Here is an 18336-nt window from a genome sequence, read left to right as displayed (position 1 = left end):
TCCACATTATGCTTTTGTTTTCAATAAAACAAGACCTGGCTCCAGGTCTGTTTGGACAGGCTATCACTTTCTCCATGTGTGCAGTTTGGCCCTAAATTGGAGTCTCATGAACGATGGGCTACGCACAGTGAGCTCCTTTCTTCATAAGGTCTAATATCTTTGATACTTACGGGTCATGGTTTTTACCCCAAATGGCTTCATATCAAGTAGTATTTGATGAGCTACAGACAGCTGTCTGCAAGTCATCAGCCCCCTTTCCAGGATTGCCAGAGACCTGCCATCACCAGGAATCACTTATGAGTCTAGCACCTATTTCTAGAGAGCAGAGCAAGCTGGGGATTCATTTCAAGATTCATTAAAGTACCAGCATTGAGTCAACAGGCATCACTTTGCATGTATGCAAACCACATTGGAAGTCAGTCCAGTTCTGCCATAGTTAGATCCCACTAAGGATCTTAGGAGACCCTGGGTCTTTAAAGAGGTGAGTTTGAGCTAGGTATTGTTTGTGTGCTTCACACAAAATGTGTGTGAAAAGAGAGATTTATTAAAACAAGTCCTTATGCTGAGAAGAGTTCATACACACCACAAACAACCTCATTTCCGAAAAGGTTGTCAGTCAGGGTGTCTGTTTTACAATTTAATGTATTTGTAGATACATTTTAAAATTAGAACTTTTGCGTGGTAATCCTTATGATTTAAAAGGATATGATGAAGATGCTAAGCAAGTTTTATTGCATGCCTCACACAGCAGGGAAAAACACACTGCCAATCAAGTGATTTGCCTTCCTCAGAACTAATCTACAATTGATTTAAGTCATTATCCACAGAACTCAGAACAAATCAACTGTTATTTCATTAGCACACTGCCCACATCACTACTAGCACAAGTGAAACCATTAAAGATATAACGCCCTGAGGAGCACAGCTTACTAGAGTGCGCATTATGCTTCAGTCTTACAAGTTTTCATTATAAACCATATGCAATTATTTTTAAAAGCATTTCTTTAGATGTTAAATGTTATTAAATGTCTTTTAGAAAGAAATAGCATTTCTACTTTGATACGAAAGTCACAGGCTCACAGTATGAAATGTGACTGAAGACTTCTTTTCCCCGTAAGAAGAAGAAGAAAAAAATACTCCAGGAAAATGTTCAAAGAGGTAAAACCCTGAATTTTTATGCTAAAAGGGGGCAGTGGAAAACTAATTGGCTACCTATAACTATAGCTAGTGGTTGCTTGAAAATAAAAAGTAGGCTATTTGCTACACTTACTGCTCATGTTTGACAGTCTGACAACTTTCTTATGCAGTTAGTTATTTCTCATGAATCCATGAGGTAACTATTATTGAAATTTACTGGGGAGAAATACGACTCTACAGACTAACCCACCTAAGAGCATACAACTGTCATTAGCAGGAGAAATCCTAAACCAAGCTGAGCTATTGCCTTCTCAACAAGTCATGCTTAGTTATACATTTGCATATACAGGTGCATGTGACACACAAACATATATGCAACTTAATACACACATATACCAAACACCAAGGAAGAATCTTTCCATGTGAAGGAAGGGAAACTTTAACCAGCACGCGAACCTACATTAGCACAAGCCTGACTCAAATGATGACAACCACACTGAAACTGCAGAGGGAATCAGGATGTCTGAAGTGAGGCAGCCTGGCTGCTCCATGGTTACTCACAGAGTCCTGGCTGCTACCTCTGTGCTCACCCGAGGTGTCCTGACCTCAAAAGGAACTATGCCACTTTTTAGAGACAAAGGTCAGCAAAAGACTTCCTTGGTCATTTACCTTCCTTTGCGGCAATTGATTAGGTGGGGTATTGGGGATGACTCTAACACTGACTAGTCAGGAGGGAAAGCTACCTGTAATGCATTCTAGCAGACGACCATTAGAAACAGACTAAAGTGAAGACAGATCCTGTCAAGCCAGCTGGGAGGATTGAGAGCAGCTGGTCATCTGGAGGCTGAAAGAGCCAGAGGCAGCTCAGCAAAATCTACACTGCAGATAAGCCTCACAGGGACAGCTGAACTCTTAACACCCTGTTCAGACTCCCTCCCGATACTCAGATGGCCTCAGGTGGTGTAATTTAGCATGCATGTAATTTCCAGGCCTTTCTGCTGACCTTGGATCATATGTAACCCCATCTTTCCTCTTGTGGCTTTCCACCCGTCATTTTTATTTTTAATCCAGAAGAGGAGTGGGCAGAAAAGAGGAGCGCACCCAGTTAAATTGCTCAGGGTCTCAAAGCTCTTGTTACAGATTTTACCTTTGGTTCAGTGAAGCTTTGAAACTTTACCGTTCAGCTTACAAACAGCATAGATAATAATAACAAATAATAATAAGTCAAATAAACTATGCATCTGCCATATTTGCTAAAGAGAGGATGGCAAAATATAAACTCGGAACACAGTAATCACGACTAATGTGATTATTATCTTTGTGCACTCTCTCAATATTTTAATCCGGTTGACAACATTATTCTTGTTTTACACAGTGGTGGCTTGATAAGGTCCCAGCATTTCCCAGATGATAACAGGAAGACCCTGGATCTGAACCCAAGGGGATCTAACTCTACAGTACTACATACCAGCATTTGTTAAAGTCTTTTTAAGGCCTGGTATTATGCTTATGAAAAAGTATAGTTTACCAACCACAGATTGTAGAGATACCTATTCTGGCAAGATGAAGGTTACCTTAAATAACCTTAAATGTATGCAGTTATTACAATAAAACTCTTTTCTAAGATTTTTGCACTTTCTAGCATGTATCCTTAATGGTGATTTAGAATACTGTCAACACATAACTAAAGTCTCTCAGAAGATTACAAGTGTCTAATTAGAAGGTAAGAACACATGCATGGCTCTGACAGAATGGAAGGTAGCTGGGGTTTTGAGAAGTAGAACTTTGGTTGAGATGTTAAAGGTGCCTTTGAGGGGAAGAAAAAAGATATTGGATCAGTATGGTGATATTTTATTTGTACTGAAATGTGATTTTATTTGTATGTTAATAAATAAAGTTGCCTGGGGGTCAGAGCTAATAGCAAGCCATTGCAGAAGCTGGGCGGTGGTGGTGCACGCCTTTAATGGGAGACAGAGCTAGGCGGATCTCTGTGTGTTCAAGGATACAGGCAGCATGGAGACACACGCCTTCAATCTCAATACCAACCATAGAAGACCTGGAGGTCTGTACAGACAGGCAGTGACTAGGAGGTCATGTGGTTGGGTTTACAACCAATGAGAAGGCCGAACAGAAACACTATAAAAAGACAGACACACAGGAAGTAGCTCTCTTTCCGAGAGGTAGGACAACAGCGACAGTGAAGGGTAAGGTTTTTAGCTCTTAGCTATTGCTCTGACCTCTTGGCTTCCATCTCTGTACTGGCTCTGTGTTTCTTATTTAATAAGACGGTTGGTTACATCTACAGATCAGTTAGTAAGTCTTGTACCTCAGCAGCGTTTTCTGAGCACCCACTCTGGACAAGTCCCTATTGGTAGTGTTGGGGATCTAGGTCGGAGTAAGATTAACCATCATGGAGATCCCATTCTTGTGGAAAAGATGTGTGTTAATCTGGTAATGGAACAGGTTCAGCTATGAGAGTGCCCCAAGGTGCTAACATGACTTAGACCAGAAGATGTCAAAGGCTCATTCCTGAACTCTGAGATATGGCCAGTGAGCAGGGTTTGAGTTAAGTGAAGGAGGAGTGCAGGGAAGGTAAGGAAGTGATGCAGAAAGAACACAGAGGAATAAAAGAGAAGAAATGTGTATCAGCTCCAGGATTTCCAATATTGGATGGACCTGTCATCTGGCAGAGGCTGATCACAGATGGCCTGCAGCAGTGTGCAGACTCGGGACCTTAGGGTGAATGTCATGGGGTGGGGGAGTATAAAAAGGTTTATAGCCTAAAAATATCAAGAATTAGACTGTATTTTGACAAGATTGGTCCATCTACTGTTCAGATAATGGTTTGTATTGGGGGAGATTGATGGGGAAATGTTGTCAGGACTTGGATCAAACATGATGGAAGTCAAAACCATCACTGTCCTTGGGGGGAGAGAGAAGCAGGTGAATTTGAGGCATGTTTGAGATGTAGAAGTGATAGGACACAGTAAGTGTTTGCATTTATATAGCTTAGAAATCGGACTTAACTTTTGTTTTGTTTGGTGTATTTTGTTTTAAAATAGTGTCTCTTGATACAGTCTGTCCGACCTGGTATTTAAGAGCCTCCTGCATCTGCCTTGCAAAAGGTGGGGTTTTAGGCAAATGCTTATAACATCCAGCATAGAAATAATTTTAGTATGGAAGTTATTTAGGTAGGTAACAATAATGCTTGAAAGTCTTTGAAAGTAAAAAGAAGGTTTAAAGCGATTAAATAAAAATGAAAATTTAGGCTGTAAGTAATGAGAAAACTCAAAATTTGTTTGCAAGATTATCTCTCATTGAAATTGGCTGTTGAAGCTCCAGCCATTAAGTCTGTGTTTGCACTAGCAGAAGGATGGAAGAATGATGAATGTCGTACTCTATCTTTTTACGCACCTAGTGTAAATTCCACATCTAACTTCAGTTTATAACTTGCTGGCCAGAAACTAGTCTCATGGCTACACATCCTTTCTAAGAAGGCTGGAACTCTATTTTGAATGGTCACATATTCTGGAAACCTACCAAAGAGAGGGTCTGTTGTTATGGAAGAGGAAAGAGAAGGTATTCTGAGTGAAAGAAACGGGAACTATGCTTATTACAGGCGAGGACTAAATCAAGTGTACCAGCCCCTTGCAACAACAACAAATTAAGATACTAGATGGGCAGGGATGCTTACATTTATTCCAGTGTTTTGAGCACAGTTGCTTATGGTCTCATTCCCTTTTCTTTTAATAGTTGTTACAAGCCAAACCAGGGGCTGGAAAGACAGATGGCTCAAAGGTTAAGAGCCCTTGCTCCTCTTCTAGGGGACCCAAGTTTGGTTCCCAGGTTATTTTATTCTATCTTTCCTTTTTTCTTGTTGAAATCCAGATACGTTACTCCAAAAAATATATAAGCTGAGGTTTCATGAGCAAAGCATAGAGAGCAGAATGGAAAACATGCATGCATTGACCCTGATGTTACATTTCCTGGTTATCTCTTATCTTTTTGTGCTATCCACTGTCCTGGAAATGAAAAGTACAACATTCTGAGCAGAGTTATATGACTAACTTGGAGTCATGAGTTCTTCCTGAATCTCTTCCCCGTCCCCCCCTCCCCGTTTTTGATTATTAACTTCACATATTTCCAAAGTACCACCAACATAATCATGACAATTACATGAGATTTCTGCAGCCATGCTTTGAGACTAGGCAGCCTACTTAGGCTTTTACTTTTAAGAGTCTGGAATATCTCAAATTTACCTCTAAGTACACTAAAATTTATGCTAACCCAAAGCAGTGTGGGAAGAACCATTAATGTCTACATGTTGTATCTTTTTCCTTGTATTGAGTCACAAATGCTTACTACTAGCAAGAAATTTCTAAAACTGACAATAAATAGGAAAAATATATCTATTGTTCATCTTGGATACAGAACAGGATCTTTCCAAAAAGAACCATTATTTTTCCAACTCCTACATATTACAAAAACTGTACTTTGGTTATGAGGTGTTAAATGGACTAGTTTTGTTTTAACTAATGCCAGATGGAAATTAATGTACATCCGGCTTCTTTAATGGTCATAATCCAGAGTCATTAACACTGGAAGGGAATTTTAAGAAAGGTTAATGAAAACCATATGAATCAGACTTAAACAGAATCCATGGAAAAAGACGATTGATTGATTCATACTTTATTTAGAGGGAAAGAGGGATGAAGAGAGGGAAGGGAGAAAGACCTGTGTGTGTGCACGCATGTGCATCTGTGTGTGTGTTGGGGGAAACGAGAAAGAGAGGGGGGAGAGAGGAAGAGAGGGAGAGACGAAGGAAGGGAGAGAGGGAGGGAGGGAGAGAGGGAGGGACCAGAGATGATATTCTGTCACTTTGAAATGCTCAACCATTCAACCCTTGAAGGAATGGGAAGGAATGCCAAAATGATGAAGGCATGGCAATCAGATTCTGAAAAAAAAAATGCCAGTTTCAGCTTAATTATACAAAGACCACCAGCATTGTCCATATAGAAAGATGAACACACACACACACACACACACACACACACACACACACACACACACACTTTTCCCATTTCCTTTGCTTCTCCTTGGTGTATTTTGTGTAGACAGAATAGGTACAAAGGTGTCTGTGACTGCATTTTTCAAGGATCTCTCTTAAGCATTCTCGGAAAAATGTGATTGACTTGTTCACTTTTCTTTATTTGAATTTCACTTGATATTTTGCTGTAATTTTTTAAATTCAAGTTTCTAGGGTATTCTTTGTTTCCATTGGGCTGCTGAAGCATTTATCAAATTGCGAAATGAAAATGCTTAGTCTAGAGACCTTGTCATGGCATGCTTAGAAATAAATTTAGTTCTGTGGAAAAAAATGTTAAATGATAATAAAAAGTACCACTGATGTTCAAAACACACTTAAGCTATTTTTCCTTTGTAGGCAAGTAAGCCTTATTTGTCCAATGACTTATTTTTCTAGATATTTTAAAATTATCATACATGGTGTGAAAGGACTCAAATAAGTCAATTTTCCTGGATTCCTGATGCTAAAGGGGAAATTTCAATTATAACCCAGCAATGGCAGTGGAAAGCCAATATTCCTTCTGAGTGTACCAAAATTTCTTTTAAAAGAGTTACATAGTTTGTGTGTTACGCATTTTGCCTGCATAAATTTACATGCATTGTGTGTGCAGGAGCCCAGAGGGGCCAGAGGAGGGAGACCTTCACTTGGAACTGGAGTTACAGGTGATTGTGAGTTGCCATGTGGGTGCTGGGGCAAAAGTGGGTCATCACCAAGAAAGAGCACTAGGTGCTTTTAACTGCTGAGCCATCTCTCCAACCCCATGCACCAAGGTTTCCTATGAATACTAGCCACTCAAGACACTCAGCTGTTTACACATGCGTCTCCCTGCAACAATCTGAAGAACTCTTCAAAGCAATACAATTCAACCAACAAAATAGTCCACCAGAGAGAAATTATTTTGATGGAGTGTGAGTTGGAGGCTCTTTCCTTAAATTGGAGACTAATCTTAACAGTTCGATGTGGCCCTAGAAGACTCACCCAAAGCTTGCATTAAGATGTGGGTGGAAAAGGATATTATGCAAACTCTGGGAGTTTTGTATAAAGAGGATGATATATGGCAAGGACTAAGTAGATAATGGGTTGATCCTATAAATCAGTGGTTCTCAACCTTCCTAATGCTGTGACCCTTTAATATAGTTCTTCCTGTTGAGGCGACCCAAAATCATAAAATTATTCCATTGCTACTTCATAACTCTAATTTTGCTACTGTTACAAATAATAATGTAAATATCTAATATGCAGGATACTGCTATGTGACCCCCATGAAAGGGTCGTTTGACACTCTCCCCTCCACAGTGGAGTCATGATCCACAGGCTGGGAACCTCTGCTCTAGTCAGAGAAGAGGTTCAAGTAAATTAGGGTGCAAGAGTAGAGAACTGGAGCTCAGACACTGACCCAGGGTTATATAGATTCACATTCCCAAACTTGAACCACAAGAATTCATTATGTTGTAATAAGCAGAGACCATGGACAGAGGGAATGAAATGCCAACAGCTCATTATGGCTGGTTTAATGGATCATTCGCAAAAATAACTGGCTGTAATGACAAAATCTCAGGAGTACAGAGAGGCAATTCTCCCTTACCTCAGAGAGTCTGGGGAGTGTGCAGTCTTACTGCACAAAAACAAGGGCTCACACTGGATTTGCTCTTAACAGTGGCTCTAATAATTTCTGTGGTTGGGGGCCATTTGCCTTCTAGCCTCTCCCTAATGAAAGTGTAGTTCCAGCAATGCTGTTACCTGGTGCTTGTCCAAATACAGAACCTCGGACCTCCTTCTAGCCTTAGCGTTCAGAATTTCAACAGACTCCCTTCTCTTCATTTCTGCTTTAAGGTTGCAGAGGTAAATCTCCTAGCATCTCCTCTATCCTGCTTAGGACCTATTCTCTGCACAGTGGCCATGGCAACAACGTATGAATTTTACTTTTAACCCACAGGTTATTTCCTCCTCTAGAAGGAAATTGCCAAAGGCCAGGAAAAGAACCTGGAGTCTAGAGTGCACAAAGTATTCGTTGGCTGAATGGGTGAATTTGCCTCCAGGTTAGGATAAAGTCTAGACATCATTGTCTTGCCACAAGAATGCCCCACTTTTTTTTCTTTTGCTCTAGTCTGTAGAATCTTGCTACTCAGTCCTAAACCCTTGTCTCTATTCATTATCCATACTTTATTAGGACCTTGTTCTATAAATGCATTCTTTTTCTGCTTATATATGTAGCCATCCCCCATCCCTCTCTGTCTGCCTAACCCTTTTCTTGAGGCTTCTTACGTTAACAAGTGTCAAAAGCCCACTGAGTTCCATCATTGGTTCCTTGCCTTCCTCCGACTTTAACTCGCTTTCCTCTGAGTCTTTAGCTTGTTAAGCATATTTTTACATTACTTACTTTGTAAGATTTTGTGGCTGTGCCATAATTTGACTGGCTTGTAGACTGTCTTAGATTAAAAACTAAGAAGCACAACCATTGGGGTCTCTGTCCCTTCATTCATAGAGTGAGTGATGTACACCACAGTTACAATGAAAGTATCTGCCACAAGCTAGCACATGCCTGACATTGACAAAGTCTCAGATACTGACACTGTGTTCTAGAGCAAACCGCAGACACATTTTGAATCCAGTATATTTTATCTGGCCAAGGATTTAGCAATATAGAATGTGATTTTGGTTTTGGGTAACATTCATTGGAAGACATCTGAGCTGTAGGGGTGAGGTATGAATGATTCCATTGCAACCTTATGATGACCACAGCAAACTGGAAAGCATAGTGAACAAAGATAATCAATGTCTGTGTGTCAGAAAATTATGCAAGTGAGAAAAATGTAAGATTCTTAAGATCATGATGAGTGGGAAGAGGACAAAATTCAATTATGTATTCCCTGGTCCTGATTATGTAAATTTAAATACAACAGAATGAGATAAAAGGAGATAAAGTGTTCGTAAAGTATTAGCCACTACCTATACACTACAAAATTCTGGGTGAGCATCACTTCTTTTCTTATATAAAATGTAGACTTATAAAGTTTTATAAAATGTAGATTGATTGAATTATTTTTTAGTCTTTAATTTTCTGAAGGGTCCAAATATTAGTTTTGTTTTCTAACGCATTCACTACACACTTCTTTTGTTTGTCTTCTAATCCTTCCTTCGACGTTGCTGATTTCTGTCTCATCCCGTGTCTATAATGAGGATGCTGTAACACATCTTCCTTTAGGTTCTCCTCTCACCCTTTTGCGTGGCAGCATCACCCACATCCTTCAGACCTTCCTCTACCTTGTGTCTACGTGCTCTGTAACTTCTCACCCCAATCTCTTCCCATGTCCGTATCACCCACAGTCTACCCTTCATGCTCTACACACATATCATCATCTTTTAATACACCCTCTGCCACTCACTTAGCAATAATTGGCTATGTGTCTTCTAGACATTCAAGGATCAATAAAAAAGAGGACTTCTTCCTTCAGGTAGCTCTTAGACACCTTTCTCTAAGTCACTTTTCTATCAGTTTCAAACTTTGAAGTCCCCTGTGAATTATTCTTCTGCCTTTTATTTCTCCCATCAGTCAATCAGCTGCTGTATCGGAGTGTAATTTTGGGCTCAGAAGCATCTTTCACTTTCATGACCTTTTTTTTTTTTCATATTAACAAGCAATGCTCATTGGTCCTTTCATTCCTCTATGACAGCATCTAAAATGATGCTTAGTGCAACATGCTTACTTTAACAGTCTTACACAGAGCTGTAAGATAAATAATCTGAAAATGGCTTTGGGCATAGTTATCTTCTACTTAAAAATATCTTCCTATTGAATAGGAAAAAAAAACACACAATTACAAAGCAAAAAAAAAACAAAAACAAAACAATATATTTTTTAAAAACTTCTTCATCTGAATGACATTTTTATTTTGCTATTCAAAGAGGGGAACAGTCATTTCATATGGTATAGCCTTGTAGTATTCATGCACTCATCCACTCCTTGTTTCCAAGAATCCCCTTGGTCTGATCTATGTTCTAGGACATCTGAGATCCATCTGTGCCTCCCAGGCTTGGCCAGTTCCTTCACTGCTTATGTTAATCTTTGCTTTTCTTGAAGCTCCTCCAATGCAGTATACCTCTTGACCACTTCTGGTCATCCCTGAATTTCACCACAAATGCCTCATGCATAAACTCCATACAATGAAGTCCCTGAGGAAATTATATGGCTGGTATGGTACAATCAATGCTCTTTGGACCTTTTTTTCTCTATGAGAGCATCTAAAAGGATGCTTTATGCTTCCCTGCCCTGCTCCTACTGCACCACCTAACCTCAGGAACTATTCTGTTGAAGTCACTCTTTCCCAAGAAGAGGGTCTTAATAATACTCTGTGTCTCTTATTTCCCTGGTGTAGCTTGTCCTTGAGTTTGAATATTTTTCATGGCACAACTTTCCACTTTATTTATTTCAGACATTCAAAGCTCTTGTGACTATTTCAATTGTAAAATACCTTACAAACTATAATATGAGCTGTGGTATTTTGCTCTTGAATTCTCCAACTAATGTTCACATACAGATTATACAATTAATAACACATTTTCTTGTCATTTTCATGGAGTTTTATAATTAATTTATTTAAAAACATAAGTTTATCTGACAGCCTTATTTGAAGAAAGTGCTTGTAATTAAATATATTATATAAGATGTATGAAAATATGAGTATTACATATATGTTTAACATATAAGAACTTGAATGGTGTAACTATTTGAAGACATACTTTTATTACATGTGAGAATCTGCAACATATACTGTTTTGATCACACCGCAGCTTTGTATTACCCGCATAAACATAGTATTAAGAAAATAACTATGTATAAAAAGTCTGCTAGAAAATTTTAATATTTATGAATCTCTATGAGGGCTTTGGACCAGACATGGAAATTGTGCAGTTGGAGCCTCAGTTCACGCATCTAGAAAATGGAGACTGAACCTAATTCTGAGGATTACAGAGAGAGTTAAATGGGGTATCACATGCTATGAGCTTAGGATAATGTCAGGCAGATAGTTAACAATAACAAATTATAGTTCTAATTAACAAAAGCACATGACAGGAACAAATGGCATTCTCCGAAATCATTATGATTCTAGAAGTTTCCTTACGGAGTCTTTATGTATATAAAATGAAAATCTATGCACTTTTTTGTTTTTTGTTTTTTTTTTTCTTTTAGAGACAGCCTCTAACGATGCAGCTCAGACTCACTGTAACCTAGAACTGGTGATCTTCCTGCCTCAGTCTCCTGAATGCTGAGATTTCAGGGGTGCCTCCATTCCTGCTTACATCATCTACTCTCCAATGTTCTCTTGATCATCTTATCATTTCTAGCATGGTATGTGTAGGGAAATCAAGCGATGAGGTCCTCTGCTCCTCTGCTACTGCAGAAGCTTGGCAGGAGACCTGGAGTGGAGCCTGGGAGGACTGTGTAGGAGGTGCCAATAGCAAAGCCCAGGCTGCAGTTCGCCTTTTTTTTTTCTCTACTTCTAATGAAATTGAAATTTTTTTCCACTTTAACCAAAATCCAGAAAAATCATTTCCCACATAACCTGAAGAAATTTTGACACATAGCTTTCCTTTTCTACCAAAACAACTCATCAAGTAATTAGTAGCTAGGAACTGGGGTTGTAACTCAGTGGTAGAGCCAATGCCTGGAATTTATGGGGTTTTGGGTTCAAACCCCAGCATCACAAAACATTAATAATTAATAACAGGACACACACACACAAATTTTAGGTAACTAAACACCGAAAATATCAAATTTCTATTCTTCATGCATCATCATATGAAAAGCAAAATTAAAAAAATGAGAAATAACAAATTCATTTGCAAATTAAGTAATTAAATAAATAAATATTAACTGAACTGCTGTGGTCTGGCCACTATTTTGTGTATTAAAAAGTAATATTATGGAGAGAAAATTCAGTAAAGAAGTTAACAACTGCGCAGACAATATTGATTAGTCACCATGGCACTGAGATCTGCCTTAGAACACCAGAGTTGGGTCTGTTTGGATTTGACTCACTAACAGCTATTTTAACAAGCTTGTTCTTATTACTGAGTCCATCATCATTCCCACTAGATGATTTCAAAATGGCCCTGGAAAGGGAGGCAATAGGAGGCTCTTGGTGGTCATGTGCCGCCTTTCCAAAGCCTAGGCAAATTGGAGTGGAGTGGAGCAGTTCGTATTGACTGTAATGTATTGCAGACAATGATAATTCCATCTTTTCCAATTAGCACAGATACCCCAAAGCTTAAAATAAATACAACAAGTTTCTGATACATCTGAAACCTAAGAATCAGACCACATGGGAGGGGTGTGTGTGTGTGTGTGTGTGTGTGTGTGTGTGTGTGTGTGTGTGTGTGTATTCTACATAGATTGGTTAGGTAAGAAAATAACAGATAATTTTCACCAAACATGAAATATTTTCATTTACTCTAAGTAAAACATCAAAAAAACAATGATCTTAAGAGTTTTACAACATCCAAGGGGAATGATGAGTTTTGTTTCAGGCTTACATACACAATCCTGTATGAATAATTTCTGAGACAAAAAAATGCATAATCATTTCATCTGTTTTTAAGACCAGTCCACTGGAATGTATGCAATACCTGAAATAACATAGCATCGTTTTGGAGAGCACATTAATTTATTAAAAAAAAAAAAATTCTCCTGTTCAAAAATCCTGTGTGGTTCAGCCTACGCTCTGGGAGCCTGTGGACCCTGTCATCTGTTTCTCCCCTCTCTTGCCCTGGGACTACCCACAGAAGCCAGGCTCTTCAGCAATGCTTGGGGAGTGAATAAATTAAGTCATTCGTGATTACACATTGCAGAGAAAATTAACCGAGGACAATGCACTACTCTCCCTCAGCTGCTGCAAATACTCACATTCATGGTGTACACTTACGATATTTCACTCCTAGGCTGGCTATCTCAACCATTTTTAAGTTATCGTTTTTAAAATGCTAAACCTTCTGTATGAAGTATTTTAAACTGGCAGTCTTGAAGGGAAATGCTATAAAGATGCCAAGAGAAGGTTTAGGGGGGTGGTATTGGTCTCTTCTCAGGAAGGCAGAAAATGTCTTCCATTTTTTTAAAAGGCAAGTGACTACTATATAGGATTTATGGGCAAGAACGTATGTTAAAGTCAAAGACAATATTAAAAAAATTAAAGGGTAGACAGTATACATAATTGCCCTTTCAAATCAATATACATCCCTGATGCTAAATTTAAAAACTGATATTTTTCATGTAAGGCATAAGGCCTAGATCAATGGGCTCAGCTGCTTTCCTAGCAAGAGAGAGGAATTCCTTTTTATGCTATTAATTCTGAATAAAGCATATGATACTAAATTCTTTTGAGGATTAACCATTTTTTACTTTAAAAATATCCCCTGTTGTAAACTAAAACATTAGTAAAGAAATTATAATATTTTATTCACAAAACCTAACAACACTGAGTCATCCCTGGGTTTCGATCTCCAGTGCTGGTCCCATCTACAAAGAGTGAACCATTTTATTTAATATGTTTTTTTAAAAAAATCCTTGGATCCATAGGAAACCTTCAGTTAAAATCATTTTTAACATATTTCTTTTAAATTCAAAAGAATATATTTTCTTTGTGATACAGAATTTCAGACATTTTGTTAACTGTCACAATGACAAAATTCAAACAATACAAACCAGCTAGGGCATGCTGATATTTCTTACTAATTTGCAACATAGACAAAAGACTTTTTTTTTTTTTTTTAGATACTTTCTATTTAAAATAGCCTCGGTTGGTGGTACAATCTGCATAAGAAACCCTACATCTTATAGACAATGATCAGCATGGTCTCCGGGATAAAGACCAACTACAAGGAGACAAACCTAAATAAAAACATTCCAGTTCTTTCTAAATATCCCCTCATTTAAACATCCAAGTAAAACATGCAGTACCTTTTAATTTTCTGATTGAGTGGCTCCTAATCAGTGCGTCCTCTGCCAGAGTCAAGTTGAAGAATCTAGAGAAACAACAAAAGAAAACGCATACATACATATAGGTTTGTCAACTAAATATCAAAAATCGTAACTCACCAATAAGTCCATTTATCCCTTACATCCAGATAATAAATTTACCACTTGCAGTCTGTAGTACAGCAAATGCAGCGCTTGAATTTTAAGCTCAATAACGTATTTAAAACACGGTAATCCGAGACCACATAAAGCAGATCCTTCGAAATGGTGGATTAAAAATAAAGTGAAATAGAATGCAAAAGCCCTAAAGCATTACCAGTGCATAGGCAGCAATGCCCCCTGAATCCAGTCCGTTGGAACTGCTGCTGCAGAACCCTTCTCCAAGAACACTCCCTCTGCTGTGTCTCTCTAGCTCCAGACAGACGCAGTCTGAAAGCCACCAGCTCCTGTCTGTGTGTGCCGGGGAAAGGGAAGCTGCAAATTAAAAAAAGTCCCCGCAGTGGCGGAAAGGAAAATAAGGCGAACAGGAGAGGGAGAGAGAGCTCACTAGGCTCGGAATTTTCGAGAATGATGACAAGCCACTCAGCTCCGCCATCATTCACTGACAATAGGATGGTGCCCTGGCTTAGGATTTAGCGGTTTGCCACGGGGGGACTTCTGGTACCAAATGCCTGACAGGCATTTTAATTGCCTCCATCCAAGTGTGTCCCCAGGAGTCCAGTCTATAAGCCTATGCATGTCATCATCTGGTCTCCTTTGTGTCTTACACACACACACACACACACACACACACAGAGAGAGAGAGAGAGAGAGAGAGAGAGAGAGAGAGAGAGAGAGAGAGAGAGAGATGTTTAGAGACCTTTTTTCCAGGCATATAGGATTACAAGAAAGTTAAGCTACTCAAGATGGACATAAGTAAATGATCATTTATGGGAATTTTTATTATCTATATGAGGGATACTAAAGATTCTTTGAGGCTTTGTTATTGAAAGATGAATCCAATATTTTTAAGTTATTGCACATTGTTTATTTATATTCCAAAATAAAAGATTCATTAAGGGAATGTATATACTGGTATGTATTTTTCTACAGAAAATTCAATGGCTTTGTAACTGTGATAATTACTCACTTGGCAATGTTTCTCTTACAAGGATTGCCATGTGATATCTCTATGCAATCATTTATTCTGGTTCCATACAAAAGGAGGTGGCAACCAGTTTGAGTGTGGACCTTTGCAGTCCCTGAGGTGAGGGCCCTTACAGAGAGATCAGTGTTTGGCATAATCAGCCTCCCCTCCAATGTTAGCAACTGAAATTAACAATTGAATATCCCTGTTATACAATGTCCCTTATGTAGGGGTCTTAACTGTAGAATAATTCTCCACATGTGTTATCCTGGAGAAAATGTTAATAAATGAATTGTTAAAGCATTGTTAGAACCCTGCACCAGTAAATGGAGTAAATTTGCTGTGTACCAAAAGGGCCAGCTGCAAGGAAGGTTGCTGAGAGGAAGCATCACCATGGTTACTGGAAACAAAAAGTAGGGAGGGAGAGAGAGAGAGGAAAAAAAGGTAATGCTGGGGAAGAGAGAACAAGACCACAGTGGAGAAAATCTGGAGACAAAGGACACAGTTCCTTCTCCTCCTTCTAAAAAGCTTGGTTTCTGACAGTTTTGTGTTGTATTTTGAATTCAGTAAGATGGATTTTCATTTCCTTCTGCCACGCTCTTCCCCGTTTTTGATCACTCGCTAATTTTGCTTTCATAAATATTCAAATTTTTGTTCTTTTCTATGAGATCGATCCAATCCATATCTGCATCCGCAGAAACCATCCAGCCCCACCCCAATACCCTTTGTTTTATAGATGAGAAAGTGGAGGCCTGAGGCCTGCAACCAACCCAAATTCCCATGCAGAAGCAGCAGGCTGGCTTCCTGACTAGCCCACTGTCCCCTCTCATCAAGGGACTTTCTTTCGCTTCTTTTCTCTTATGCTGTTTGCAGGAAAAATAGAATCCGCTAAAAATCCATTGTCTTTGATTTTCTAAACCTTTGATTTACCAAAGCAACAATCTTCCCTTTTCAGACACACTGCAATCATCCTGAGAACCGGTCTCGACTAATGTCTGTGCTGGACTGTGTGAGGTCACAAAATCTTGGGTGATTATATTAACAGCATTTCTTTCTTTTCTAGTCTGGTAATCAGATGGATCAACTACTCTTTGCAGATCTGTCTTGTTGAACCAGCTTAATCATCCAGTCCTGGGCCTTCTGATATTACTGGCATCATTCATTTTGCAAAGATGAAAATGGATAATCAAAATGAGCCAGAATCCCCCTAGATATGACAATATAAATCTTCCTGGGGTCACCTAAAACGAAGAAGCTGGAAAACTGAGTGTTCTGATGTAGTGTGTGTGTGTGTGTGTGTGTGTGTGTGTGTGTGTGTGTGTGTGTGTCTGTGTGCATAAGTGGAGGTGTCACTCATAATTAGCCACTGGAGGATGTAATATTTAATATTTACTAAAATCTAATTTTTAAACTACTTAGGAAAAATTGTAGCTTGGCATTGTTTCTGTTTATATACTACACATTCTTTCATTCTTTTTTCCTTTCAGGACTGGAGGTTTAGCTTAGTTATAGAACATGTGTTTAGCATGCAAAAGGCCATGAGCAACACACACACACACACACACACTATAGAGAGATAGTCATGCTGATTTTCTAAGTATCTACAATAAGCAGATCACCACCACCACCATCCTCTTTCCACTGTACCTCAGTTCAACTACAAAATGAATAAATCACATTAAATATATATGATTGTCATAGATACTATAAAAGAGTTCATGTTTTAGAGAATCCTATCCACTAGCTGGTATTCTCCTCACTACCATCTCCTGTGCCTTTTTAAATATGATCTCTTCAAAATTTCTATTTTTATTTTTCACCAGAGGTTTCGGAAGTGATTTTCGGGTGATTATCCACAGCCTATGAATCACAAAAATGACTGGTCTGGCAAGACACCCTCAATGGTGTAATAACAGCTTTATTTTGGGGGTAACCAAGAGCTGTCTATTTGGACTTCAGGACTGCTCAATAGGAAGGAATCCATACCTGGTACTATATGGAACCCAAGCCAGCTACCCATGGCAGGAGAGTCACAGACCCTAGAGCAGAGTCTACTACTGCCGTTTTCCTAAACTAACCTGATTTTCATCTGCAGTTCTCACCACTCATCAAAGGACCTTCCACCACAGCAGACAGCAGCATTACAGAGATCTAGAGCTGATGAAAACACAGAGAGAATAAATGACTATGGGGATGCCCAGTCATAGCTGGTAATCTACATTGCAACCTTCTACCCAAGGCTCAGGGAGCACTGCAGAAGAGGGGCTGGGAAGACCGTAAGTGCTGGCGGAGCTGCTGAGTGATGGTGTCCCCACTTTCCTCCTTCTAGACACCACAAAGAGGCGGGACTCATGAGGTCATCACAGTATGGTTTCCTGAACAAGATGTGCATAATGATGGCGCCAGCTCACACACCAGTGTGGCTGGGGTAAATTTCACTGGGCCCTAGATGAAGAGCTACAGTCAATTAATGATGGCCGAGAGAGTGAGAACTATGTTCCTCCAACAACGGCCCTTGGTTGGATATTCAGTCTAAAGTAGTTATCCCTAAATACATGAACAACACTGGACGGACTAGGTCAATTCTCTCTCTCTCTCTCTCTCTCTCTCTCTCTCTCTCTCTCTCTCTCTCTCTCTTTCTCTCTCTCTCCCTCTGTGTGCGTGTGTGTGTGTGTGCGCGTGTGTGCGTGTGTGTACTAATACAATAGTAAAGACGAGATCCTGAATTTGAGTGGAAGTGGTGGGGAATCTTTGGAGTAGTCAGGGTTGGAGTGGGGGGGAGATGGTGAGAATGGTGTATACACAATTCTCATGCATGAAAAGTGTCTTCTCAAAGGCAAATGTGAAAATTACACTAGTGGATAAATTAGACTGGTCAAACACGTGAAAAGCCATCCTTCTGGCCCATACTGCTTTCCCTACTCTTTATATTAAGCATTCTATGTGAATATCATATTTTACTTACACTTCCATAAGATCAGTATTATGATTTCTATTGTAAGCTTTAAATTTATT

At 39.2% G+C, this 18336-nt stretch overlaps 1 protein-coding gene across 26 annotated transcripts in view; it reads right to left on the bottom strand.

The window, feature by feature from the left end:
- The window catches only part of Map2 (microtubule associated protein 2), a 280848-nt gene that overhangs the window by 123717 nt on the left and 138795 nt on the right, over positions 1-18336 (bottom strand). For 24 of the 26 annotated variants that reach the window (XM_052749705.1, XM_052749710.1, XM_052749709.1 and 21 more), the window contains exon 3: positions 14178-14242. The gene's annotated coding sequence lies outside the window, so the exon portion shown is untranslated. Of the gene's footprint in view, positions 1-14177; positions 14243-14357; positions 14381-14511; positions 14848-18336 lie in introns of those variants that run through there. The other 2 variants (XM_052749706.1, XM_052749707.1) reach the window with 2 other exon arrangements.

The sequence above is a fragment of the Peromyscus californicus genome, unplaced genomic scaffold, assembly GCF_007827085.1.
Source record: "Peromyscus californicus insignis strain IS unplaced genomic scaffold, ASM782708v3 Scaffold_21__1_contigs__length_65335640, whole genome shotgun sequence".
NCBI classification, from domain to species: Eukaryota; Metazoa; Chordata; class Mammalia; order Rodentia; family Cricetidae; genus Peromyscus; species Peromyscus californicus.
Note: the sequence above shows the minus strand (reverse complement) of the source record. Positions and strands in the feature narration are given on the sequence as shown.